The 26,944-nt window shown below is 50.4% G+C and overlaps 9 non-coding genes across 9 annotated transcripts; all 9 read left to right on the forward strand.

The window, feature by feature from the left end:
• The first annotated feature begins 4,162 nt into the window (after window positions 1-4,162).
• Window positions 4,163-4,255, forward strand: LOC138095564 (small nucleolar RNA SNORD116). The gene has a single exon (XR_011146323.1). It is a non-coding gene; the product is annotated as a small nucleolar RNA SNORD116 (small nucleolar RNA).
• A 2,674-nt stretch (window positions 4,256-6,929) lies between these two features.
• Window positions 6,930-7,022, forward strand: LOC138095560 (small nucleolar RNA SNORD116). Its single transcript, XR_011146319.1, has one exon. It is a non-coding gene; the product is annotated as a small nucleolar RNA SNORD116 (small nucleolar RNA).
• A 4,239-nt stretch (window positions 7,023-11,261) lies between these two features.
• LOC138095674 (small nucleolar RNA SNORD116) lies at window positions 11,262-11,354 on the forward strand. Its single transcript, XR_011146414.1, has one exon. It is a non-coding gene; the product is annotated as a small nucleolar RNA SNORD116 (small nucleolar RNA).
• Window positions 11,355-13,980: 2,626 nt separating this feature from the next.
• LOC138095561 (small nucleolar RNA SNORD116) lies at window positions 13,981-14,073 on the forward strand. The gene has a single exon (XR_011146320.1). It is a non-coding gene; the product is annotated as a small nucleolar RNA SNORD116 (small nucleolar RNA).
• A 1,948-nt stretch (window positions 14,074-16,021) lies between these two features.
• Window positions 16,022-16,115, forward strand: LOC138095572 (small nucleolar RNA SNORD116). The gene has a single exon (XR_011146329.1). It is a non-coding gene; the product is annotated as a small nucleolar RNA SNORD116 (small nucleolar RNA).
• Window positions 16,116-18,807: 2,692 nt separating this feature from the next.
• Window positions 18,808-18,901, forward strand: LOC138095568 (small nucleolar RNA SNORD116). The gene has a single exon (XR_011146327.1). It is a non-coding gene; the product is annotated as a small nucleolar RNA SNORD116 (small nucleolar RNA).
• A 2,403-nt stretch (window positions 18,902-21,304) lies between these two features.
• Window positions 21,305-21,396, forward strand: LOC138095566 (small nucleolar RNA SNORD116). The gene has a single exon (XR_011146325.1). It is a non-coding gene; the product is annotated as a small nucleolar RNA SNORD116 (small nucleolar RNA).
• A 2,350-nt stretch (window positions 21,397-23,746) lies between these two features.
• On the forward strand, window positions 23,747-23,838 carry LOC138095562 (small nucleolar RNA SNORD116). Its single transcript, XR_011146321.1, has one exon. It is a non-coding gene; the product is annotated as a small nucleolar RNA SNORD116 (small nucleolar RNA).
• Window positions 23,839-26,546: 2,708 nt separating this feature from the next.
• On the forward strand, window positions 26,547-26,638 carry LOC138095563 (small nucleolar RNA SNORD116). The gene has a single exon (XR_011146322.1). It is a non-coding gene; the product is annotated as a small nucleolar RNA SNORD116 (small nucleolar RNA).
• Window positions 26,639-26,944: the final 306 nt, after the last annotated feature.

Here is a 26,944-nt window from a genome sequence, read left to right on the forward strand (position 1 = left end):
AGTTTTCTCATTGTTGAGCTTTAAGCCAACTTTTTCACTCTCCTCTTTCACTTTCATCAAGAATCTTTTCAGTTCTTCTTCATTTTCTGTGATAAGTATGGTGTCATCTGCATATCTGAGGTTATTGATATTTCTCCCAGCAATCTTGATTCCAGCTTGTGCTTCATCCAGCCCAGTGTTTCTCATTATGTACTCTGCTTATAAGTTAAATAAACAGGATGAACAATATACAGCCTTAACATACTCCTTTTCCTATTTGCAAACAGTCTGTTGTTCCATGTCCAGTTCTAACTGTTGCTTCCTGACCTGCATACATGATTCTCAAGAGGTAGGTCAGGTGGTCTGGTATTCCCATCTCTTTCAGAATTTTCCCAGTTTATTGTGATCACACAGTCAAAGGCTTTGGCATAGTCAATAAAGCAGAAATAGATGTTTTTCTGGAACTCCCTGGCTTTTTCAATGATCCAGCAAATGTTGCAAATTTGATCTCTGGTTCCTCTGCCTTTTCTAAAACCAGCTTGAACATCTGGAAGTTGACGGTTCACGTATTGCTGAAGCCTGGCTTGGGGAATTTTGAGCATTACTTTACTAGCATGTGAGATGAGTGCAATTGTGCGGTAGTTTGAGCATTCTTTGACATTGCCTTTCTTTGGAATTGGAATGAAAACTGACTTTTTCCAGTCCTGTGGCCACTGCTGAGTTGTCCAGCTTTGCTGGCATATTGAGTGCAGCACTTTCACAGCATCATCTTTCAGGATTTGAAAAGCTCAACTGGAATTCCATCACGTCCACTAGCTTTGTTTGTAGTGATTCTTTCCAAGGCCCACTTGACTTCACATTACAGGATGTCTGGCTCTAGGTGAGTGATCACACCATCGTGATTATCTGGGTCATGAAGATCTCTTTTGTACAGTTCTTCCATGTATTTTTGCCACCTCTTCTTAATGTCTTCTGCTTCTGTTAGGTCCCTACCATTTCCGTCCTTTATCGAGCCCATCTTTGCATGAAATGTTGCCTTGGTATCTCTAATTTTTTTTGATGAGATCTCTAGTGTTTCCCATTCTAGTGGTTTCCTCTATTTCTTTGCATTGATTGCTGAAGAAGGGTTTCTTATCTCTCCTTGCTGTTCTTTGCAACTCTGCATTCACATGGGAATATCTTTAGTTTTCTCCTTTGCTTTTCACTTCTTTTTTCACAGTTATTTGTAAGGCCTCCCCAGACAGCCATTTTGCTTTTTTGCATTTCTTTTCCATGGGGATGGTCTCGATCCCTGTCACCTGTACAATGTCATGAACCTCTGTCCATAGTTCATCAGGTACTCTGTCTGTCAGATCTAGTCCCTTAAATCTATTTCTCACTTTCACTGTATAATCATAAGGGATTTGACTTAGGTCATACCTGAATGGTCTAGTGGTTTTCCCTACTTTCTTCAACTGAAGTATGAATTTGGTAATAAGGAGTTCATGATCTGAGCCACAGTCAGCTCCCGGTCTTGTTTTTGCTTACTGTGTAGAGCTTCTTCATCTTTGGCTGCAAAGAATATAATCAATCTGATTTCGGTGTTGACCATCTGGTGATGTCCATGTAGAGTCTTCTCTTGTGTTGTTGGAAAAAGATGTTTGCTATGACCAGTACGTTCTCTTGGCAAAACTCTATTAGCCTTTGCCCTGCTTCATTCCGTACTCCAAGGCCAAATTTGCCTGTTACTCCAGGTGTTTCTTGACTTTCTACTTTTGCATTCTAGTCCCCTATAATGAAAAGGACATCTTTTTTGGGTGTTAGTTCTAAAAGGTCTTGTAGGTCTTCATAGAACCGTTCAACTTCAGCTTCTTCAGTGTTACTGGTCAGGACATAGGCTTGGATTACTGTGATATTGAATGGTTTGCCTTGGAAATGAACAGAGACCATTCTGTTGTTTTTGAGATTGTATCCAAATACTGCATTTCGGACTCTTTTGTTGACTATGATGGCTACTCCATTTCTTTTAACGGATTCCTGCCCACAGTAATAGATATAATTGTCATCTGAGTTAAATTCACCCATTCCAGTCCGTTTTAGTTCGCTGATTCCTAGAATGTCGACGTTCACTCTTGCCATCTCCTGTTTGATGACTTCCAATTTGCCTTGATTCATGGACCTGACATTCCAGGTTCCTATGCAATATTGCTCTTTACAGTGTTGGACCTTGCTTCTGTCACCAGTCACATCCACAACTGGGTATTGTTTTTGCGTTGACTCCATCTCTTCATTCTTTTTGGAGTTATTTCTCCACTGATCTCGAGTAGCATATTGGGCACCTACTGACCTGGGGAATTCCTCTTTCAGTATCCTATCATTTTGCCTTTTCATACTGTTCATGGGAGTCTCAAGACAAGAGTACTGAGGTGGCTTGCCATTCCCTTGTCCAGTGGACCACATTCTGTCAGACCTCTCCACCATGACCCATCCTTGGGTGGCCCCACACAGCCTGCCTTAGTATCGTTGAGTTAGACAAGGCTGTGTTCTGTGTGATCAGATTGGCTAGTTTTCTGTGATTAAGGTTTCAGTGTGTCTGTCCTCTGATGTCCTCTCGCAACACCTACCATCTTATTTGGCTTTCTTTTACTTTGGACGTGGGGTATATCTTCACGGCTGCTCCTTACCTTGGATGAGGTCGCCCCTCCTGACCTTGAACGTCGAGTAGCTCCTCTCCACCCTCCTGCCCATGCAGCCGCTGATCCTCAGACGTGAGGTAGCTCCTCCTGGCCGCCACCCCTGACCTCGAGCGTGGGGTAGCTCCTCTCGGTCGCCGCCCCCAACCTCGTGCGTGGGGTAGCTCCTGTAGGCCTTTCCTGCACCATGACAGCCTGGTGCTCTCGGTCACCACCCCTGAACTTGGGCATGGGGTAGCTCCTCTTGGCCACACTTCTGTGTGGGCCATTGCAGCTACTGCAGTTCTGTTGGTCAAAGAAAGCCTCCGTGCTTCTGTTCCACTCTCATAATGCAAGAAGTTTAAACAGTCACCTTGGACATGGGGTATCTCTTCACGACTGCTCCAGCACAGCACAGCTGCTCCTCCTTACCTTGGACTAGGGGTGTCTCCTCACGGCTGCCCTTCCTGACCTTGAACGTGGAGTAGCTCCTCTCAGCCGTCAGCCACCACTCCTTGGCGGTTATCTGGGAAAGTTTCCTTGTTCAGGGAAGAAATGAGACTTGTGACAAGGACCTCTGAGCTGTAGTAGTAGCTGGAGAAGTCTCAGGGTACGTGGCATTCACACAGATGGTCAGCAAGGTGTACTTAGGTGGTCAGGTCCCTGTGCTTTGGTCAGAGGGCATGGAGCATGGAGATTGGGAGCCCAGAACTTCCGTCAATAGCCCGTTGGTGAAATTTTGCATGGGGCTCTAGGAAGGTGCCAGGTGTCATCCCCCATTTTGTGGGAGGGTCGGAGGTCAGGGCTTTATGGAGATGGCAGGCATGTTCAGACCACCCACCAGGGTCTTTGCACATGGGCTCTGAGACATAGAAATACCTGGAATGAGTTCCCCTGGTACACCCATGCTGAGAACACATTTTTGTTGGTACACTGGAAGAAGGCACTCAGCACCACATCAAATGCCCTGCACCCTTGCACGCTCAGTCAGACAGACACCCACAGGCACTTGAACCTAATAACTGAACTGTTTCTATAGACATATATCCAGTCGTCTGTAGAATCAGTACAGTTGGGTTGCAGATACAGTCCTTCCCTCAGGGAACCATGGGTGTCAATATTGCTTAGCGATAAGCTGGGTACACATCTGAAGCCTGCCTGTGCTTTCTGTCCCCTTGTCAGGTGAAGTTCCCAAGTGTGAGTGTCCGTCACTCAGGAAATGGAGCCCTGCTCGTGAGATGGTGACTCGAGGTGCTAGGGAGTCCGGTGAGAAGTGTGGCGCTCCCAGATTGCTGCCACTGCTTTTTGGATCACCGAGCATGGTATGCTTTCTCCTGCCTCAAGACGTATCATGGATTTTGGCTTTCCTGGGACTGTCTGAGTGGCTGTACGTATGGAGAGACCATTCCTCTTGCTGAGAAGCCTGGGGGCTCTGAATTCCCCCAGCTGCTGCAGGACTCCCAGGTCACTGGTTCCTCCTGGGAGCGGCCCGTCCTGCCTTGTGGAGGTGGGCAGTGAGCCAGCACGTGCTCGGATCGATGATGACACCCTCACATGCATTCCTTGGAAAATCTGAACAAAATGAGTGAGAACTCACTAACGTCTCCTCATCAAAGCTGAGGTCCAGCACGTTGCCTCCCTTGGAGTTAAGGGCGGGACTGGTTAGCAGTAAGTGCATCTCCCGCTGTGTCACACACACATGGAGGAGCTAGGTCACCACCGTTTGCGAGGCTCCCGTCTGAGGGTGTGCCGTGTACAGACGTTGGAGCGGCTCTTAGAATGTGAGGTCCGTGGTGAAGAGCACTGAGGAGCATAGAGGCATCTGGGTTGTCCAGTGGTGGTTGAAGTCGCAGTAGATCCTGGCTGAGCTCTTGAGCTCTTCACTCGGAAATGTGTGTTCCCTCCCAGTTCATGCTGTGAGTGGGCTAGTTGGGCCTGTGGTGCTATGAAAACCAAAGCAAGGAAGCTTCTGTGGCTTCTGATATGAACCCCAGGTCAGATCTGAGGTCCTCACTGTTGGGGCCCTTTGAGTTGGTGAGATTCCTGTGTGCCCTCTGGGCTGCAGCAGTTGTAGGGACCTACAGGAACGGTGGCAGTTGTGCAAGGCAATAGGCCTTGTTTCTGTCCTTGGAAGTTCCTGAATTGCAACTGCTGTCACAGTGCTTGAGTCTTGGAGGCCACCATGGACTGTGAAGTGATCCCAGGCCTGCATTTCTCCTGCAGGTTGGCCAGAGGCCTAGAGCAGAATGGTTGTGCAGGTGAGGAAAAGTGCAGTATAATTTCCTGGGACAGGATGTCTACTGAGGCTGCAGGCACTGTTGTTTTTTCAGTGATACATACTGTGGTCCTTTTGGAGCTGTCCTTGGCTGGATACAAAGGAGAGGGCCTTGCTGGTGATTGGGAGGCTCGGTGATAGGTGACCTTTGTGGCCTTGGTGACCAGCTACCAGTAGAATGACTCTCCAAGCGTATCTTTGGTGCCTTGAAGAGTTGCAGTAACAGAAGCCAAGGAGCCAGCCCTGTGGGTGGTAATGCAGTGTGTACACATGCCCCTTGGCTGCCATTTGGGCCCTGACCCTGGAATTAACAAGGTGTGTGAGTTCTTAAAGGCTGGGGCCAGGCAGACAGCCCTGATGACACCCAGGTTTTCTCCACACTGGCAATGAAGCCTTCAAGGCCCTTGGTTGTGGTAGAGATTGGTCATTGGTTGACAGACCAGCACTGCCTCAGTATAGGAGCCAGCAGCTCCCCTGGCACTATGGCAGAAACCTGGCATATCTAAGGTCTTCTCCTGGCAGGTCTTTTGAAGTCTTCCCGGAAGCCGCCTTGGTGATCTCTGAGCCCTCCGTCATGTTGCATAGCTGAGATGTGGTGGAAAGGTGTGATGTCACCCTAGTCAAAGCCCACCTTCGTCCTGTGGGTCTTGCTGGGTGCTCATTGTCCCTTTGTGAGCTGAGGCCCTGGAAGCTTCCGATGTGGGTGAGTCGTCTTTTGGGTCAGGAGGAGTTCAATTTGGACCAAGCCCTGCATTTTGGGAGCTTTCTCTAGGGTGTGGTCGGTACCCAGGGCCCTGCATGCTGTGGATCTAAGGATAATCTGGCCAGGAAAGGGGTCTAGTTTCTGTGAGAGTAACCCTTGAATCCTGGTACCTGAGGAAGACCAAAGCCCATCTTGCACTTTCCGGCAGAGGCCAGACAGTGATTGAACTGACTGTGCAGGAAGAGATGCATCCCCTGAATTCTTTTGCTTGAGGGTGTGGTGGGCCATATCTGCCCCAGTGCCAAGTTCACCATACTATGTGGTTTTATGGGAAAGTTTCCTTGTTAGGGTAGGAGGAAGGACTTGTGACAAGGACCCCTGAGCTATAGTAGTAGCTGGGGTAGTCCCAGGGTACGTGGCATTCGCACAGATGCTCCACAAGGCAACCTTGTTCAGTCAGGTCCCTGTGCTTTCGCCAGAGTTCATGGGGCATGGAGATTGGGGGCCCAGAACCTATGTATGTAGCTCTTCAGTGAAATTTTGCATGGGGCTGGAGGAAGGTGCCAAGCGTCATCCCGCATTTTGTGGGTGGCAGGTCAGGGCTCCATTGAGATGGGATATGTGTTCAGACACCAAAGCTTTTGCACGTGGGCTCTGAGACCCGGAGACACCCAGGAGTTTCTGAGGGAGCCCTAAAATGCCGAGAGTGCATCCTTTTTGGTATGCTGGAACACAGGCACTCAGCCCCACATCAAATTCCCTGCCACCCTGATCAGTTGGACATACACCCACAGGCACTAGAACCTAATAACTGCACTCTTCTGACAGATAGGTATCCAGTTGTCTGTACAGGATCGATACACTTGGCTTGGAGATACAGGCCTTCCCCCCATGAAGCATGTGCATTGATCTCGCTCAGTGAGAGACCGGGTACACATCTGAAGCCTGCCTGTGCTTTCTGTCCCCTTGTCAGGTGAAGTTGCCAGGCATGACTGTCCGTCACCCAAGAGACGAAGCTGCACCCGTGAGGCAGTGAATCGAGGTGCAGGGGAGTCTGACGAGAAGTGTGGCAGGCCCAGGTTGCTGCCAGTTCTTTTTGAATCACCAAGCATGGTATGCCTTCCCCGCCTCAAGACATGTCATGAATTTCAGGTTTACTGGGACTGCTTGAGTGACTGTACATATGGAGGGACCATTCCTCTTGCTGAGAAGCCTGGGGGCTCTGAGTCCCCCAACTGCTAGAGGACCTCCAGGTCACTGGCTCCTCCTGGGAGTGGTGCTGCCTGCCCTGTGGAGGTGGGCAGCGAGCCAGCACGTGCTCGGATCGATGATGACACCCTCACATGCATTCCTTGGAAAATCTGAACAAAATGAGTGAGAACCCACTACCGTCTCCTCATCGAAACTGAGGTCCAGCACGTTGCCTCCCTTGGGGTTAAGGGCGGGGCTGGTTAGCAGTGAGTGCATCTCCCACTGTGTCACACACACATGGAGGAGCTAGGTCACCACCATTTGCGAGGCTCCTGTCTGAGGGTGGGCCGTGTACAGACGTTGGAGCAGCTCTTGGAATGTGAGGTCCATGGTGAAGGGCACTGAGGAGCATAGAGGCATCTGGCTTGTCCAGTGTTGGTAGGAGTCACAGAAGAGCCTGGCTGAGCTCTTGAGCTCTTCACTCAGAAATGTGTGTTTCCTCCCAGTTCATGCAGCGAGTGTGCTAACTGGGGCTCTGTTGATGTCGATTCTGAAGCAATGAAGCTTCTGTGGTTTGTGATTGGAGCCCCAGGTCAGATCTGAGGCCCTCGCTGTTGCGGCCCTTTGGGTTACTGAGATTCCTGAGTGCCGTGTGGGCTGTAGCAGCTGCAGAGACCAAGGGAAATGGTGGCAGTTGTGAAAGTTAATAAGTCCCATTTCTGCCCTTGGCAGTTCCTGAATTGCAACTCTTTCACATGCTTGAGTCTTGGAGGTCACCATGGACTGTGCTGTGGTCCTAGGCCTGCATTTCTCCTGCAGGTTGGCCAGAGGCCCAGAGAAGAATGTATGTGCAGGTGAGAAAAAGTGCAGTGTGATTTCCTGGGATATGTCCGCTGAGGATGCAGGCACTGTTGTTCTGTCTTTAGTGATACATACTGTGTTCCTTTTGGAGCTGCTCGTGGCTAGGTGCAGAGGACAGGGCATTGCTGGTGCTTGGGAGGCTCGGTAATAGTGACCTTTGTAGCCTTGGTGGCCTGATGCCAGTAAAAGGTCTTTCAAACTGTATCTTTGGTGCCTTGAAGAGTTACAATAACTAGACCTGGGAGCCAGCCCTCTGGGTGGTAATAAGGTATGTGCACATGCCCCATGGGCCCCATTTAGCCCTTGGGACTGGAATTTGCAAGGTGTATGAGTTCCCGAAGAATGGGGCCAGCAAGATGGCCTGGATCCCACCCAGGTGTTCACCACCCTGGCAGTGACATATCAACCTTGGAAGACCATGGTTGTGGTAGAGATCCGGCATTGGTTGGCATACCACGCTGCTTCAGTGTAGTAGCCATTGGCTCCCCTGACATGATGATGGGAAACCTGGCAAATCCAAGGTCTTCCCCTGCCTGTTTTTTTGAAGTCTTCCTGGAAGCAGCCTTAGTGATCTGTGAGTGCTTGGTGGTCTTGTGTGGTGGAGATGAGCTGCCAGGCGAAATGGCATGGTGTTACCATAATGAAAGCCACCTTCTTCCTGTGGGTCTTGCTGAGTGCTGATTGCCCTGTGTGAATAGAGCCCCTGGAGGCTTCTGATGTGGGTGAGTCACCCTGGTGGGGCAGGAGGAGTTCAATTTCGACCAAGTCTTGCTTTGTGGAGGTGATGGAATTTCAGTTGAGCTATTTCAAATCCTGGAAGATGATGCTATGAAAAAAAAAAATCAAATGTTATTTGCCTTTTCACTGTCATGATCATGATAGTAAAAAAAAAAATAAACTAAACTGAGTTTAAAAAAAATAAATAAATAATAAAAAAATAAAATAAAAAAAAAGAAAGAAAGTGCTGCACTCAATATGCCAGCAAATTTGGAAAACTCAGCAGTTTCCGCAGGACTGGAAAAGGTCAGTTTTCATTCCAATCCCAAAGAAAGCCAGAGAATGCTCAAAATACCGCACAGTTGCACTCATCTCACACACTACTAAAGTAATGCTCAAAATTCTGCAAGCCAGGCTTCAGCAATACCTGAACCGTCAACTTCCATATGTTCAGGCTGGTTTTAGAAAAGGCAGAGGAACCAGAGAGCAAATTGCCAACATCCGCTGGATCATGGAAAAAGCCAGAGAGTTCCAGAAAAACATCTATTTCTGCTTTATTGACTATGCCAAAGCCTTTGACTGTGTGGATCACAATAAACTGTGGGAAAATTCTGAAAGAGATGGGAATACCAGACCACCTGATCTGCCTCTTGAGAAATCTGTATGCAGATCAGGAAGCAACAGTTAGAACTGGACATGGAACAATAGACTGGTTTGAAATAGGAAAGGAGTACATCAAGGCTGTATATTGTTACCCACTCATTTAACTTATAAGCAGAGTACATCATGAGAAATGCTGGACTGGTGGAAGCACAAGCTGGAATCAAGATTGCTGGAGAAATATCAAGAACCTCAGATATGCAGATGATACCACCCTTATGGCAGAAAGTGAAAAAGAACTAAAGAGCCTCTTGATGAGAGTGAAAGAGGAGAGTGAAAAAGTTTGTTTAAAGCTCAACATTGAGAAAACTAAGATCATGGCATACAGTCCCATCACTTCATGGCAAGTAAGTAGATGGGGAAACAGTGGCTGACTATATTTTTCTGGGCTCCAAAATCACAGCAGATGGTAATTGCAGCCACAAAATTAAAAGAAGCTTACTCCTTGGAAGGAAAGTTATGACCAACCTAGAAAGCATATTAAAACAGCAGAGACATTACTTTGCCCACAGAGGTCCATCTAGTCAAGGCTGTGGTTTTTCCAGTAGTCATGTATGGATGTGAGAGTTGGACTATAAAGAAATCTGAGTGCTAAAAATTGATCCTTTTGAACTGTGGTGTTGGAGAAGGCTCTTGAGCGTCCCTTGGACTGCAAGGAGATCAGTCCAGGGTGTTCATTGGAAGGGCTGATGTGAAGCTGAAACTCCAAATCGTTTTGCCACCTGATGCAAAGAGCTGACTCATTAGAAACGACCCTGATGCTGGGAAAGAGTGAGGGCTGGAAGAGAAGGGAACGATAGGATGAGATGGTTGGATTGCATCACTGACTCAATGGACATAGGTTTGAGTAAACTCCAGGAGTTGGTGATGAACAGGGAGGCATGGGATGCTGTGGTTCATGGGTCGCAAAGAGTTAGACACGACTGAGTGACTGAAGTAAAATGAACTTGCTTTATTGGATTTTTCCCTAGGTTGTGGTTGGTATCCAGGGCCCTGCAGGCTGTGGATGAGCATAATCTGTCTAGTAAAGGGGCCCTGATTCTGTGGAAGTGACCCCTGGATCCTGGTACCTGAGGATGACCACCCCTTGTCTTGCACTTTCCAGCAGAGCCCCAGAGAGTGACTGGACTGATTGGACAGGAAGAGACCCATGCCCTGTATTCTTTCGCTCTGTGAGGGTATGGTGGGCTGTATCTGGCCCAAGGCCAAGTTAACCACACTGTAGGCCTTCTCTGGAAAGTTTCCTTGTTCAGGGAGGAGGTGGAACTTGTGGCAAGGACACTTGAGCTGTAATAGTAGCTGGGGTAGTCTCAGGATAAGGGACATTCACACAGATGCTCCACGAGGGAACGTTGGGCACTCAGGTTCCTGTGCTTTGGTGATACAGCAGGGGTCATGTAGATCAGGAGCCCAGAGCCTATGTCAACCCCTTGGTGTAATTTTGCATGGTGTTGGTGGAAGGTGCTAGGCATCATCCCTCATTTTGTGGGAGGGTGGGAGTTCAGATCTCCACGGAGATGTGCGTGTTCAGACACCAAGGCCTTTGCACAGGGGCTCTGAGACACGGAAATAGATGGAACGAGTTCCAGAGGCACACCGAGAATCCTGATAGCACATCCTTGTTGGTACGCTAGAACACAAGTACTCAGACCCACATCAAGTTCCTCTACATGCTTGCACACTCAGTCAGACAGACATCCACGGTCACATGAACCTAACTTTCTGCACTCATTCCAACACATAGGTATCCGGTCGTACATAAGGGATACTGCATTTGGGAAGCAGAAAAGGCCTTCCCTCATGGGCATCAATACACTTAGTGAGAAGCTGGGTACACATCTGAAGCCTGCCTGTGCTTTCTGTCCCTTTGTCAGGTGAAGTTGCCTGTTATGACTGTCCATCACCCAGGAGATGAAGCCCTGCCAGTGAGGCAGTGACTTAAGGTGCAGAGGAGTCCGGTGAGAAGAGTGGTGGGCCCAGGTTGCTGCCACTGCTTTTTGGATCACTGAGTATGGTACGCCTTCGCCTGCCGCAAAACGTGTCATGGATTTCGGCTTTGCTGGGAATCCCTGAGTGGCTGTAAGTATGGAGGGACCATTCCTCTTGCTGAGAAACCTGGGGGCTCTGAGTTTCCCCAGCTGCTTGAGGACTCTCAGGTCACTGGCTCCTTCTGGGAGCGGTGCTGCCTGCCCTGTGGAGGTGGGCAGCGAGCCAGCACGTGCTCGGATCGATGATGACACCCTCACATGCATTCCTTGGAAAATCTGAACAAAATGAGTGAGAACTCACTACCGTCTCCTCATCGAAACTGAGGTCCAGCACGTTGCCTCCCTTGGGGTTAAGGGCAGGACTGGTTAGATGTGAGGGCACTGTGTCACACACACACATGGAGGAACCAGGTTACCAGCATGTGAGGCTCCCGTCTGAGGATGGGCCGTGTACAGATGTTCGAGCGGCCCTCTTGGAATGCAAGGTCCATGTAAAGGCACTGAGGAGCATAGAGGCATCTGGCTTGTCCAGTGGCGGTAGGTGTCACAGTAGATCCTATCCTCAGACAGTTGAGCTCTTAGCTTGGAAAGGTGCATTTTGTCCTGATTCCTGCTGCAAGTGTGCTAACTGGGGCTCTGGTGATGTCGATTCTGAAGCAGTGAAGCTTCTGTGGTTTGTGACTGGAGCCCCAGATCAGATCTGAGGCCCTCGCCATTGTGGCCCTTTGGGTTACTGAGATTCCTGAGTGCTGTGTAGGCTGCAGTGGCTACAGAGACCTAGGGGGATGGTGGCAGTTGTGAAAGTTAATAAGCCTCATTTCTGCCCTTGGCAGTTCCTGAATTGCAACTCTTGTCACATGCTTGAGTCTTGGAGGTCACCATGGACTGTGCTGTGATCCTAGGCCTGCATTTCTCCTGCAGGTTGGCCAGAGGCCCAGAGGAGAATGTATGTGCAGGTGAGGAAAAGTGCAGTGTGCTTTACTGGGATCATATGTCTACTGAGGCTGCAAGCACTATTGTTCTGTTTTCAGTGATACAGTGTGGTCCTTTTGGAGCTGCCATCAGCTGGGTACAGAGGAGAGGGCATTGCTTGTCATGGGAGGCTCAATGATAGGTGACCTTTGTGGCCTTGTTGGCCCGCTGCCAGTGGAAGGACTCTCCAAGGGTATCTTTGGTGCCTTGAAGAGTTGCAGTGATGAGGCCAAGGAACCAGCCCTGTGGGTAGTTATGTGGTGTACACACATGCCCCTTGGCCACCATTTGTCCCCTTGGCCTGGTATTATCAAGATCCCCTAAGGTTGGGCCAGCCAGCCAGCCCTCATAGCGCCCATGTGTTTGCCCCCCTGGCAATGAAGCATTAACCTTCGAGGACCGTGGTTGTGATAGAGATTGGTCATTGGTTGGCATACCAAGGCTGCCTCATTGTAGGAGACAGCAGCTCCCATGGCACTATGGCAGAGACCTGGCACATCCAAGGTCTTCCCCTGGCAGGTCTTTTGAAATCTTCCTGAAAGCATCCTTGGTGATCTGTGAGCCCTTGGTCGCGTTGCCCACCTTCTTCCTGTGGGTCTTGCTGGCTACTCATTGTCCCTGTGAGCCAAGGCCCTGGAGGCTTCAGATTTAGATGAGTCACCCGTTGCGGCAGAATGAGTTCAATTTGGACCAAGCCCTGCATTATGGGGGCTTTCTCTAGGGTGTGGTCAGTACCCAGGGCCCTGCAGGCTTTGGATTTGAGGATAATCTGGCTGGGAAAGGAATCCCGTTTCTGTGAGAGTGACCCCTGGTTCCTTGTACCTGAGAATGACCAGGTCTCATCTTGCAGTTTCCAGTGGAGGCTGGACTTTGATTGGACTGAATGGCAGGAAGATATGCGTGCCCTGAATTCTTTTCCTATTTGAGGGTGCAGTGGGCCATATCTGCCCTAGTGCCAAGTTCACCTTACTGTGCAGTTCTCTGGGAAAATTTTCTTGTTAGGGTAGGAGGTGGGACTTGTGACAAGGACCCCTGATCTATAGTCGTAGCTCACATAGTCTCAGGGTACGTGGCATTCACACAGACTCTCTGCAAGGTGACCTTGGGCAGTCAGGTCTCTGTGCTGAGGTCAGAGATCATGGGTCATGGAGATTGGGAGCCTAGAGCCTATGTCAACAGCCCCTTGGTGAAATTTTGCATGGATCTTATGGAAGATGCCAAGTGTTATCCCTATTTCATGGGAGGGCGGGAGGTCAAGACTCCATGGAGACGGCACAGGTGTTCAGACTGCAGGGCCTTTGCATGCGGTCTCTGAGACTTGGATACCCGGACAGATTTCCAGACACACACCCAAAATGCTGAGGGTGCATTCTTGTTGGTACACCAGAACACAGGCACTCAACCTCACATCTAATCCCCTGCCACCCTTGCATGCCTGGTCAGAAAGACACCCACATGCACTTGGGCCTAATTTACTGCACTCTTTTGAAAGATAGGTAACCAGTCGTCTATAAAGGATCAACATAGTTGGGTTGCAGATACAGGCTTTCCCCCAGTGAAACATTTGCATCAGTATTAGTGAGAGACCAAGTACACATCTCAAGTATTCCTGTGGTTTCTGTCCACTTGTCAGGTGAAGTTGCCAGGTATGACTGTCCGTCACCCAGGAGATGAAGCCCCGCCCGTGAGGCAGTGACTCAAGGTGCAGGGGAGTCCGGCGAGAAGTGTGGCATGCCCAAATTGCTGCCACTGCTTTTTGGATCACTGAGCACGGTACGCCTTCTCCTGCCCCAAGATGTGTTGTGAATTTCAGGTTTCCTGGGACTGCCTGAGTGGCTGTACGTATGAAGGGACCATTCCTCTTGCTGAGAAGCCTGGGGGCTCTGAGTTCCCCCAGCTGCTGCAGGACTCCCAGGTCACTGGCTCCTCCTGAGAGTGGTGCTGCCTGTCCTGCAGAGGTGGGCAGCGAGCCAGCACGTGCTCGGATCGATGATGACACCCTCACATGCATTCCTTGGAAAATCTGAACAAAATGAGTGAGAACCCACTACCGTCTCCTCATCGAAACTGAGGTCCAGCACGTTGCCTCCCTTGGGGTTAAGGGCGGGGCTGGTTAGCAGTGAGGGCATCTCCCACTGTGTCACACACACACATGGAGGAGCCAGGTCACCACCATTTGCGAGGCTCTCGTCTGAGGGTGGGCCGTGTACAGATGTTGGAGCAGCTCTTGGAATGCGAGGTCCATGGTGAAGGGCACTGAGGAGCATAGAGGCATCTGGCTTGTCCAGTGGTGGCAGGAGTTGCAGTGAATCCTCTCGGACAGGTGAGCTTTTGGCTTGAAAATGTTCATTTCTTCCTGTTTACTGCTGCAAATGCACTTATTGGGTCAGTGGCGATGTGGAATCTGAAACAAGGACACTTCTGTGGCTTCTGATTGGAGCCCCAGGTCAGGTCTGAGGCCCTCGCCATTGTGGCCCTTTGGGTTGTTGAGATTCCTGAGTGCCCCGTGGGCTGCAGTGGTTGCATGGAACTAGGGGAATGGTGGCAGTTGTGACAGTTAATAGGCCTCATTTCTGCCCTTGGAAGTTCCTGAATTGCAACTGCTGTCACATGCTTGAGTCTTGGAGGTCGCCATGGACTGTGAAGTGATCCCAGGCCTGGATTCCTCCTGCAGGTTGGCCAGAGGCCTAGAACAAAATAGTTGTGCAGGTGAGGAAATGTGCTGTGTGATTTCCTTGGACAGTCTGTCCCCTGAGGCTGAAGGCACTGTTGTTTCTTCAGTGATACATACTGTGGTCCTTTTGGAGCTGTCCTCAACTGGTACAGAGGAGAGGGGATTGCTTGTGCCTGGGAGGTTCAGTGACAGTGACCTTTGTGGCTTTGGTGGTCCAATGCCAGAAGAAGAACTCTTCATTCGTATCCTTGGTACCTTGAGAAGTTGCACTAACCGAGTCTAAGGAGCCAGCCCATGGGTGGTAATGTGGTGTGCGTACATCCTCTTGGCCCCCATTTGGCCCCTCAGCCTGGAATTTGCAAGGTATGTGATTTCTTAAAATTTGGGGCCAGCTAGTTGGCCCTGATCCACCCAGGTGTTCGCCCCGCAACAGTGAATTATCAACCTTGAAGGCCCATGTTTGTGATAGAGATTGGTCATTGGTTGGCATACCAAGGCTGCCTCAGTGTAGGCACCAGCAGCTCCCCTGGCACTATGGCAGGAGACTAGGCACATCCAAAGTCTTCCCCTGGCAGGTTTTCTGATGTCTTCCTGGAAGCCACCTTAGTGATCTGTGAGCAGTTGGTCGTCTTATGTGGCAGACACAAGGTGTAGGGTGGAATGGCGTGATGTCACTGTAGTCAAAGCCCACCTTTTTCCTGTTGTTGGGTGCTGGTTGTCTCTGTGTGAACAGAGCCCCTGGAGGCTTCCGATGTGGGTGAGTCGCTATTTGGGGCAGGAGTATTCAATTTGGACGAAGCCCTGCTTTATCGGAGTTTTTCCCATAAGATGTGGTCAGTACCCAGGAGCCTGTACTCTGTGGATCTTAACCTATTCTGGCCGGGCAAGGGGCCCCATTTCTGTGGGAGTGACACCTAGATATTGGTACCTGAGGACGAGTACCTCTTGTCTTTCACTTACCATTGGATCTGAAGCATTCCTTTGCTTTCTCTCCACTTGTCAGGAGAGGTTATTGGGTATGACTGTCTGTCATCCAGGGCAAGAAGCTATGCACATGAGACAGTACCTCGAGATGCAAGGGAGTCTGGTGAGAAGTTGACAGGCCCAGGTTCCTGCCACTGCTTTTTGGATCACTGAGGATGGCACCTTCTCTTACCACAAGATGTTTCATGGATGTAGGGTTTCCTGGGACTGCCTGAGTAGTTGGATGTATATAGGGACCATTCTGCAGAGAAGTCTTAGAGCTCTGAATTCCCCTGGCTCCTGACGGACTCCTACCTAGGTCACTGGCTCCTGTTGAGATTGGCTCTACCTGCCCTCCTGAGGTGGGCAGCAAGCCAGCGTGTGCTCGTATCTATGCCGATACTCTCATATGCGTTCCTTGGGAACATCTGAACAAAATGAGTCAGAATTCACTACTACTTCCTCACCGACAGTGAATTCCAGCACGTTGCCTCTCCTGGGGCTAAGTGTGTGCTAATTAGCAGTAAGGGCTGCTTTTACTGTGTCACATACATGCATAGAGCAGGAGGATCACCAGGATCACCACCGTTTGCAAGGCTCCCTTTTGAGTGGGCTTTGTAAGATGTTCATGCCGTTTTCCTGGAGTGCAGGGTCTGAGGTCAATGCCACTGAAGTTCACGGGATACGTCTAGCCTGACCAGTGATGCTAGGAGTCAGAGTAGATCCTGGCCTAGGCCCGTTGAGCTCTTGGCTTGAAAATGTGCGTTTTGTTCCAGTTCCTGCTGCAAGTGCGTTAGTTGGGGCTGTGTTGATGTGGAAGCCAAAGTGAGGAAGATTTTGTAGTTTCTTATTGGAGCCTCAGGTCAGATCTGAGGTCCTAGCTGTTGAGGCCCTTTGGGTTGGTGAGATTTATTGAGTGCCCTGTGGGCTGTAGCGTTTGCAGGGACCTAGTCAAATGGTGGCAGGGGTGAAAGGCAATAGGCCTCATTTCTGCCCTTGGCAGTTCCTGTGTTGCATCTACTGTTACATGCTTGTGTCTTGAAGGCCGCTGTGGACTGTGTGGTGGTCCCAGCCTTGCATCCCTCCTGCAGGTTAGCCAGAGGCCTAGAGCAGAATGGTTGTGCAGGTGAGGAAGAGTGCAGTGGAATTTACTGGGATGATATGTCTGCTGAGGCTGCAGGCACTGTTGTTCTGTTTTCAGTGATACAGTGTGGTCCTTTTGGAGCTGCCCTTGACTGGGTACAGAGAAGAGTGCATTTTGGTGCCTGGCAGGCTTGGTGATGGGTGACCTTTGTGGCCTTGGTGGCCCACTGCCAGAAGGACTTGAAAAGCATATCTTTGGTGCCTTGAAGAATTCCACTTACTGAGACCTCACAGCCAGCTAGTGTGGGCAGAAACGAGATCTTTGCACATATCTGTTTTTCCTTTTGGCCTGGAATTTGCAAGGTGTATGAGTTCCTAAAGATGGGACCAGCTGGACCGCCCAGATGGCACCTAATTGTTCACCACCCTGACTGAGAAGTATCAACCTTGGAGTCCTGTGGTTTTTAGAGAGTCATCTTTGGTTGGCATACCAAGGCTTCCTCCATGATTTAGCAAGTGACCCCTGGCACTGTTGTGGGAAACTTCACATAACAAAGGTCTTTCCCTGGAAGTTCTTCTCAAGTCTTCCTGGAAGCAGGCTTGGTGTTCTGTGAACACTTGATGGTTTTGTGTAGCAGAGAAGGGATGCCAGGCAGAATGGTGTGGTGTCACCATAATCAAAGACCACCTTCTTCCTGTTGGTCTTCTGAGTACTAAATGTCGCTTTGTGAGCAGAAGACCTGGTGGCTTCTGATGTGGGTGAGTCACACTAGGGGTAGATGGAGGAGTTCAATTTGTAGAATCTCTTTATTTTATGAGTTTTTCCTGGGTGTGGTTGGTTCCCAGGGTCCTGCAGGCTGTGGATCTGAGCGTTATCTGGCCGGCAAAGGGGCCCAGTTTCTGTGGGAGTGACCCCTGGATCCTGGTACCTGAGGAAGACCAGGTCCCATCTTGCCCTTTCTGGTGGAGCCCTGGAGAGTGATTAGACTCACTGGGCAGGAAGAGACTCATGCCCTGAATTATTTTGCCCTTTTAAGGAATAGTGGGCCATGTCTGCCCCAGAGTCATATTCCCAACACTTTGACCTTATTGGGGAAAGTTTCCTTGATCCAGGAGGAGGTAGGTCTTGTCACCATGGACACCTGAGCTGTAGTTTTAGCTGACATGTCTCATGGTACATGGCATACACAGTTGCTCTGCCAGGCGACCTTGGGCAGTCAGGTTCATGTTCATAGTGAGAGGGCATGGGTCACAGAGATCACGAGCCCATGCCCTATTTCAACAGCCCCTCAGCATGAAATTTTGCATGGGGCTTGTGGACAGTGGCAGGCGTCATCTGCCATTTTGTTGGACAGCAGGAAATCAGGATTCTGTGGTGAAGGCATGTGTGTTAAGATACCAAGGCCTTTGTAGTGGGACTCTGAGTTCTGGAGACACCCAGAAGGAGTTTCAGAGGCACGCCAGAGTCTTGAGGCACATTCTTCTTGGTACACTGGAACACACACACTCAGACCCATATCAAATCCCCTGCCTCGCACACATACTCAGTCAGACAGACACTGATAGGAACTTTAAGATAATTTCCTACCTTTGTGCTATAGATTGGTATCCAGTCATACATGAGGGATCAAGGCAGTTCAGAAGCAGATGCAGGCTTTCCCCCAGGGAACCATGGACACCGATATTATTCATCGAGAACCCAGGCGCACATTTGAAACATGCTTGTGCTTTCCTTTGACTTGTCAGGAGAAGTTGCCAGGTATGACTGTAGCGTAGAAGAATCTCTGCCTGTGATTCAGTGAATGGAGGTGCAAGAGAGTCCTGTGGTAAGTGTGGCAGGAAACACCTTAGAGTTTCTCCTTTTTGGATCACTAAGGATGGTACGCCTTCCTCTGCCCCAAGATGTGTCGTGAATTTAGGGCTTCCTGGGATTGCCTGAGTACCTGTAAGTGTGAATGGACTTTTCCTCTTGCCAAGAAGCCTGGGGGCTCTGAATTCTCCCAGTTCCTGGAGGACTCCCAGGTCATTGGCTCCTTCTTGGAGCAGCCCTGCCTGCCCTGCTGAGGTATGCAGTGAAGCAGCACATGCTCGGATCAGTGATGACAACTTTCATATTTATTCCTTGGAAAATCTGAACAAAATGAGTGAGAACTTACTACCATCTCCTCATCGATACTGAGCTCTAGCACGTTGCCTCCCATGAAGCTAGGGTTGGGCTAGTTATCAATTAGGGCCAGCTTAGACTTGGTCACACACATGCATACAGTACCTGGGTCACCTCCATTTGGTTGTCTTCTTTCTTTGGGTGGCCCTTACAAATGAGTTAAGTTTGTCTCTGGCTTCAATAATCTAGCCTGGGATGTTGTCCTCTGTTATGGTGTGTGTGCGGTTATCAGAGGTAATTGAAGCCGTTTGAAGCATCTGAGCATCTGATTTGCCATTGAGTTTCACTGACCCCCTGCTGCCCATTGCCTGGTGCTCTGGAGAAAAGCCAGGTTTTTTTCACTCATGATTCATACAGCAGTTTTGGCCTCAACTGGCTTTGATGTCATTTTTTTCTCCAGGAAGGCATGCTGCAGATTTTCTCCTGAGATTCAGAGGAGATCAATGGTCAGAGCATCCAGCAGGTGGGCCAAGCCAATGGCCCTTCTGTTTCTTTGGTTGTTGTCTGAGTGAGCACTGGTGTTGGGAGACTGAGCCAGGCAGATGCCGTAGAGCATTTCCGAGGATGGAAATCCTGTGTCAACGAGAGGGACCTGCACATTGCCCTGAGAGGGGGTGCAGATGCTGGGGCAGAGCAAAGCTTGGGAAGTGTGAAATGCACCTCAAATGGTGGTGGAACCCATGGGTGGATGGGCAAGTGGATGGATCTGTGACTCAGTTAGGTTCCCTGAAGTCTGTGTTACCTTCAGTTAAGGTTGGAGTGAGTGTGGGGAAGCACCATGGTGGCAGGTTCACAGGTTCATGGACCTGCCAACAGTTGGCCTCTACTGTGATAGGTCCTTTGTGGCAGACCTCTGAAGCTGGGAGTGGTTTCCAGTCTGGTGTCATATCTTGTCCTGTCCAGGGTGTCAAGTATGAGGAAGATGGGATATTTTCTATCCATCCTGCCTCGTTCTCCCCTTGTGTTTGGCATGAAGTTGTACTTCAGGATATCCCATTGTCATTTTTAAATCCAGCCCACCTATCCTTGCCTGAGTTTAGGGGCTCTTCCCAGAAATCAGGGAGCAGGATCCTGTGGAAAAAGGGGAGTTGGCGGCCCATGTGAGTGGGCAGTCGTAGGGGCAGGAGAGGCTGTCTGGCGTGGGGCTCATTTTGTCATTTGGCCCACTGGTGCAGGGAGGCTGTGCTGTCCTGTGTTCCTGGCCTCTGGCCAGAGGCGTCATGTGGATTCATTCATCATGCCTCTTTGCCGGATTCTGTGATGGTATGGCTGATGATGTCTGTGTGGTCATGGACAACCTGATTCTCATGTTGTGTTCGAGTTCATGGCAGTGATGTTACTGCCTTACAAAGAGAAAGTCAGCATACAAGTGACCCGGTTGCTTTAAAGGGTGGAGCCCCAGCATCTCTGCCCTTCAGAATGTCTGCAATGGCCTGTAGCTCTTTGTGCTGTTCAAGGAAGGTCTTCTAGCATGGCTCTTGGCTAGGAAGCCTATACCCTCATGTGTCAGCCAGGCTGAGTGCAGGTGTCCATTGGGACCCCTTTGTTGCAGGGCTAAAAGAGCCTTTATTCATGGATATACAACCTGTTGGAAAAGGAACTTATTATCATGGAAGCCCTCAGGTAACTTTTATCCTTCCCTGTGCTGGCAAGTCCATTGTGAGCAGAATAGGTGCCAAGAGTGGATATGTTTCCCTGGAAGGGCAGTGGCTGTTAGGCCAAGGAGGCTCAGTTCACCTCATGGTGTCTCCAGAGTTCTTGGGGGACATCCTTAAGCTTTCAGTGGGAACAGCAAAAGAAGAGAAATTGCAGGGCCTGAGACCAGGGACTTGGCAGATTGGTGCTATTTGTCGTGATGGCCCCTTGACTCCGGAGGTATCCATGTGCAAATGCACTCACATTTGGCTGTTGACACACCAGGCCGAGGTGCAGCAGTTGAATAGTAGATTCAAGAATGAGGGTAACCCTCTTGGAGGCCTTGCCTCTTTCCCCTGTACACCTGATGCTCTTCCTCATGCATGCATGTGTTTTCTCACCTCAAGGCAGATTGAGTTGCCCAGGATGGAAGACTATTGTCAACAGGGAACCCGTCACACATTCTGTGAATCCCAGCCTGGTGAGACAAGGAGCATGAGCCCCTGGGAGCCATTGTGCATGCAGCCCTTGGGTTTACAGATGGAATACCCATGGAGGTAAGTGGTCCTTATTTGAGGAAACCTAGTGGTTTGGCCCCCGTGATCTGGGCATGGGATCTTCAGGGGTTTCCCTAGGGTATGCAAAGTCACAGGGCCCAAGGCTTGGCTGCAGTTCCTGCCCCATGGCTGCAATCTGTGCAGTCTTGAATGCTGACCTGATTGAGCTCGCTGGCCTTCCTGGGATGGAGGTGGTGACTTTGCTCATGCAGCTCCTGGGCACACGTGCTTGGATCGATGATGACTCCCCCAAATGCATTCCTTGGAAATCTGAACAAAATGAGTGAGCCATCCCTACCGTCTCCTCATCGGAACTGAGGTCTAGCACGTGATTTCCAGTGGGATCAAAGGGCCAGGGTCACATTTCATTTGCTCCTTGGGGTGTAAGCAGCCACAGTGTGCAAGCTGAGGGTGATGGCCTTGTGGTATGGAGATGAGCCATGAGGAAGATGCCCTGACCTCCCAACCTCGGGATATGGCTAGGGACCATGAGTCATCTCTGGTTGCATTAGCCTAGCCAAGGCTTTTGTCTCCTGGTATGTGTGATTCTATTGGTAGCAGAGACATGGAAGCCATTTGAGAGCATCTGGACTGCCATTGAGTTTGTCAGCCACACCGCCTTTGCCTGAAAGTGTTTTCACTCATGGTCAGGAAAGGAGTCATGGCTTCAGACAAGTTTCTATGTCATGTTCTTCTGGGGAACGGGATGCTGCATAGTTTTCTCCTGGTGATCAGAGGAGATCATTGGGCAGAGTGTCCAGGAGGTGGGCCAAGCTGATGGCCCCTCATCTGATTGTTTCTTTGGTTGGTATGTGAGTGGGCACTAGTGTTGGGAGGGTGAGCCTTGCAGATGCATTAGGGCATTTCCAAGGATGAAAGTCCTGAGTCAACAGGAGGGACCTGCACATTGCCCTGAGGTGGGCAGTTGCCAGGGGAGAGCAAAGCTTGGGGATCATGAAATGTACCTCAAGTGGTGGTGGAACCCATGGATGGATGGGCAAGTGAATGGATCAGCAAGTCGTCAGGATCCCTGAATTCTGGGTTGCCTTCAGGTTCAGTTGGAGTGAATGTGGGGAAGGACTGTGGTGGCAGATTCACAGGTTCATGGACCATTGAACAGTTGGCCTCTGCTGTGATTGGTTTCCTTTGCTGCAGACCTCCAGAGCCATGAGTGGTTCCCCAGGTGGTGTCTTATCTTGTCCTGGCCTGGGGGTTATATGAAGCAGAGGGGATGTTTTCTGTCCATCTTGCCATGTTCTCCCCATGTGCATGGAGTGAATTTGTGCCTCAGGACATCCGAGTGTCATTTCTATACCCAGCCCACCTATCCCTGCCCAAGTTTAGAAGCTCTTCCCAGAAATTAAGGGGCAGGGACCCTGTGGAAATAGGGGAGTCAGATGAGTGGCTACAGTTTTAAGGGCAGGAGAAGCTCTCTGGTGTGGTGCTTAGCAGCAAGGCTATGCTCTCCTGTGAACTTGTGGCCAGAGGCGTCATGTGGGTTCAATCATTGTGCCTCTTTGCTGGGTTCTGTGGTGTCATGACTGGGGTTTCAGGATGGTTGTGGATGACCTAAGTTTCATATTGTGTCTGGGCTCATGGCAGTGATGTTACTGGCTCAAAAAGAACAAGGTTGCATGACAAGTGACCCAGTTGCTCTAAAGGGTGGAGCCCCAGCATCTTTGTGCTTTGGAATGGCTCCAATGGCCTGTAGCTCTTTGTGTTGTTCAAGGAAGGGCTTCTAGTATGGCTGTGACCAGGAAGCAAGCACACTCGTGTCAACCGGGCTGAGTCCACTGGGGCCCTTTTGTCATGGGGCCAAAAGAGCCATTTTTCATGGATATGCTCCATATCAAAGAAGGGGCTTAATGTCATGGAGGCCCTCAGGTACCTTTTATCTTTTCCCGTGCTGGTGAGTCTATTGTGAGCAGAGTAGGTGCCAAGAGTGGGTGTGTTTCCCTGGAATGTCAGTGGCGAAGGGGGCCCCATTCACCTGAGGGGTTCTCAGGGTTCTTGGGGGACATCCTTAGATTGTGTTGGCCAGGACAGTACATGGAGTGGAATTGCAGGCCTGAGACCGGGCAGTTGGCAGATTGGCATTCTTTGTCCTGTAGGTCCCTTGACTCTGAATGTATCTGTGCACCAACACATCCCTGTTTGGCTGCCTACACAGCACACCTTCTTGCAGCAATTGAGTGGTAGATGCCAGAATGATTGGCAATGCTCCCAGAGGCCTTGCCTCTTTCCCCCGTACACTTGGTGCTCTTACTCACACAGGCATGTGTTTTCTCACCCCAGGCCAGGTTGAGTGGCCCAAGATGCAAAACTGTTGGCAACAGGTTACCCATCGCATATTCCATGATAGCCAGCCTCTCAAGATGAATCTCAAGAATCCCCAGAGGCAACTGGACAAGTGGCCCTTGAGTGTACAGATGGAACAACCATGGCGGTAAGCAGCCTTTCTTCGAGGAAACCTAGTGGTTTGGCCCCAGGGATCTGGGCATGGGATTCACACCTTCACTTTCTGGGCTTTTCCTGGGGCATGCAAGGTCCAAGGGCCTGCTGCCCCAAGGCTGCAATCTGCACAGTCCTGAATGCTGACCTGATCAAGCTCACTGACCTTCCTGGGATGGAGGTGGCGACTTTGTTCATGCAGCACCTAGAGCACACGTGCTTGGATCGATGATGACTCCCACAAATGCATTCCTTGGAAATCTGAACAAAATGAGTGAGCCACCCCTACCGTCTCCTCATCGGAACTGAGGTCCAGCACGTGGCTCCCACAGGGATCAAAGGGCCAGGGTCACATTCATTTGCTCCCTGGGATGTGAGCAGCCACAGTGTGCAAGCTGAGGGTGAGGGCCTTGTGATGTGAAGGTGAGCCATAGGGGAAAGGGGCTGCATCTCCCATGCTTGGGTTATGACTGGGGACCATGAATTCTCTCTCTTTGCATGAGCTATCCAGGTCTTTTGTCTCCTGGTGTGGATGAGAGTGAGGGTAGCAGAGGAAGCAGAAGCCATTTGAGAGCATCTGGGCTGCCACTGAGTTTGTCAGGCCTCCGTGTGCCCACTGCCTGGTCCCTGGTGGATAGCACAGAGTTTTCACTCAGGGTCAGAACAGAAGTCATGGCCTCAGCCAGCCTTCTGTGTCATGTTCTTCTGGGGGATGGATTGCTACATAGTTTTCTCCTAATACTGAGAGAAGATCAATGGGCAGAGTGTCCGAGGTGGGCCAAGCTGAGGGCCCCTCGTCTGATTGTTTCTTTGGTCAGTGTGCATGGGCGCTGGTGTTGGGAGGCTGAGCCTGGAAATTCCATTAGGGTGTTTCTGTGGATAAAAATCCTGTGTCAAAGGAGGATTAGCACATCGCCCTGAGGTGGGTGGATGCCAGGGGAGAACAATTTTCGGAGATCTTGAAATACACCTTCAATGATGGTGGAACCTGTTAATGGATGGGTGGGTGGATGGACCAGCTATTCAGTCAGATTTCCTGAAGTCTGGGTTGCCTTCATATACCATTGGAGTGAGTGTGGGGAAGGATCACAGCGGCAGATTCATAGGTTCAAGGACCATCCAACAGTTGACCTCTCCCATCAATGGTTTCCTTTGTGACAGGCTTCCGGAGCCAGTAGTGGTTCCCAACATGGCATTGTATCTTGTCCTGACCTGGGGGCCAAGTATGAACTATCCATTCCATGGAATTCTCCAGGCCAGAACACTGGAGTGGGTAGCCTTTCTCTTCTCCAGGATATCTTCCAACACAGGGATCAAACCCAGGTCTCCCATATTGCCAGCAGATTCTTTACCATCTGAGCCACCTGGGAAGCCCAGGAATAGTGTAGTGGGTAGCTTATCCCTTCTCCAGTGGATCTTCCCAACGCAGGAATCAAATGACGGTCTCCTAAATTGCAGTGAGATTCTTTACCAACTGAGCTATCAGGGAGGCCAAGTGTGAGGTAGAGGGGGTATTTTCTCTTCATCCTGCCACATTCTCCCCGTGTGCATGAAGTGATGCTGTGCCACAGGACATCCCAGTGTCATTTCTATACCCAACCCACCTATCCTTGCACAAGTTTAGTAGCTCTTCCCCGAACTCGGGGTAGGACCCCATGGAAACAGGAGTCAGATGCTCCTGTGAGCGTCTGCGGTTTGAAGGGCAGGGGAATCTATCTGGTGTGAGGCTCATTTTGTTGTGCAGTCTGCTGGTTCAGTGAAGCTGTGCTCTCCTGCATGCCTGGCCTCTGGCCAGAGGTGTCATGTGGGTTCAATCATCTCGCCTCTTTATTGGTTTGTGTCATGACCTTGCTGGTGGTGTCAGAATGGTCGTGGACAACCTGGGTCTTGTGCTGTGTGTGGTTCACAGCAGTTATGTTACTGCCTTAACAGAGAGCAAGGTAGCATGGCAAGTTACCTAGTTGCTGTAAAGGGTGGAGCCCCAGCATCTTTGCATTTCAGGAAATCTCCGATGGCCTGCATCTTTTCATGTTGCCTAAGAAAGGCCTTCTAGCAAATTTTTGGCCAGGAAGCAAAGCATGCTTGTGTGTCAACTGGGCTAAGCGTAGATGTCCATCAGGGCCCCTTTGTTGCAGGGCTGAAAGAGACATTTTTCGTGGATGTGTTCCCTGTCAGGGAAGGGTCTTATTGTCATGGAAGTCCTCAAGTACCTTTTATCCTTCCCTGTGTTAGGCAGTCCATTGTGAGCAGAGTATGTGCCAAGAGCAGGTGTGTTTCCCTGGAAGGGCAGTGGCTGTTAGGCCAAGAGTCCCCAGTTCCCTGAGGGTGTCTCAGGGGTTCACAGAGGATATCCTTAAGCTGTGATGGCCAGGACGGCATGAGGAGCAGAATTATAGGGCCCAAGACCAGGGAGTTGGCAAATTGGCAGTCTTTGTCCTGCAGGCCCCTTGACTCTGAAGGTATCCGTACACTAACGCATCATATTTGATGGCTGACACACCAGACCGAGGTGTACCAATTGAATGGTAGATGCAAGAATGAGGGCAGCACTTCTGGAGGCCTTGCCTTTTTCCCCAGTATGGCTATTGCTCTTCCTCACACATGTGTGTGTTTTCTCACCCCAAACCAGTTGCCTTGAGTATGCCAGGATGGAAGACTGTTTGCAACAGAGAACTCGTCGCATATTCCATGACAACTGTTCTGGCAAGACGAGGCGTGTGAGCCCCCAGAGGCTTCTGGGCAATTGGTCCTTCGATGTACAGGTGGATCACCCATGGCGGTAAGCAGCCCTTCTTCAAGGAAACCTAGCAGTTTGGCCCCAAGGATTAGGCATGGGATCTGTGCCCTCACCTTCTGGGGTTTCCCTGGGGCATGCAAAGTCCCAGAGCCCAAGGCTTGGCTGCAGTTCCTGCCCCATGGCTGCAATCTGTGCACTCTTGAATGCTGACAAGACTGAGCTCCCTGGTCTTCCTGGGATGGAGGTGGCGACTTTGCTCACGCAGCACCTAGAGCACACGTGCTTGGATCGATGATGACTCCCACAAATGCATTCCTTGGAAATCTGAACAAAATGAGTGAGCCACCCCTACCGTCTCCTCATCGGAACTGAGGTCCAGCACGTGGCTCCCACAGGGATCAAAGGGCCAGGGTCACATTCATTTGCTCCCTGGGATGTGAGCAGCCACAGTGTGCATGCTGAGGGTGAGGGCCTTGTGATGTGAAGGTGAGCCATAGGGGAAAGGGGCTGCATCTCCCATGCTTGGGTTATGACTGGGGACCATGAATTCTCTCTCTTTGCATGAGCTATCCAGGTCTTTTGTCTCCTGGTGTGGATGAGAGTGAGGGTAGCAGAGGAAGCAGAAGCCATTTGAGAGCATCTGGGCTGCCACTGAGTTTGTCAGGCCTCCGTGTGCCCACTGC

The sequence above is a fragment of the Capricornis sumatraensis genome, chromosome 19 (genome assembly GCF_032405125.1).
Source record: "Capricornis sumatraensis isolate serow.1 chromosome 19, serow.2, whole genome shotgun sequence".
In the NCBI taxonomy this organism is placed as follows: domain Eukaryota; kingdom Metazoa; phylum Chordata; class Mammalia; order Artiodactyla; family Bovidae; genus Capricornis; species Capricornis sumatraensis.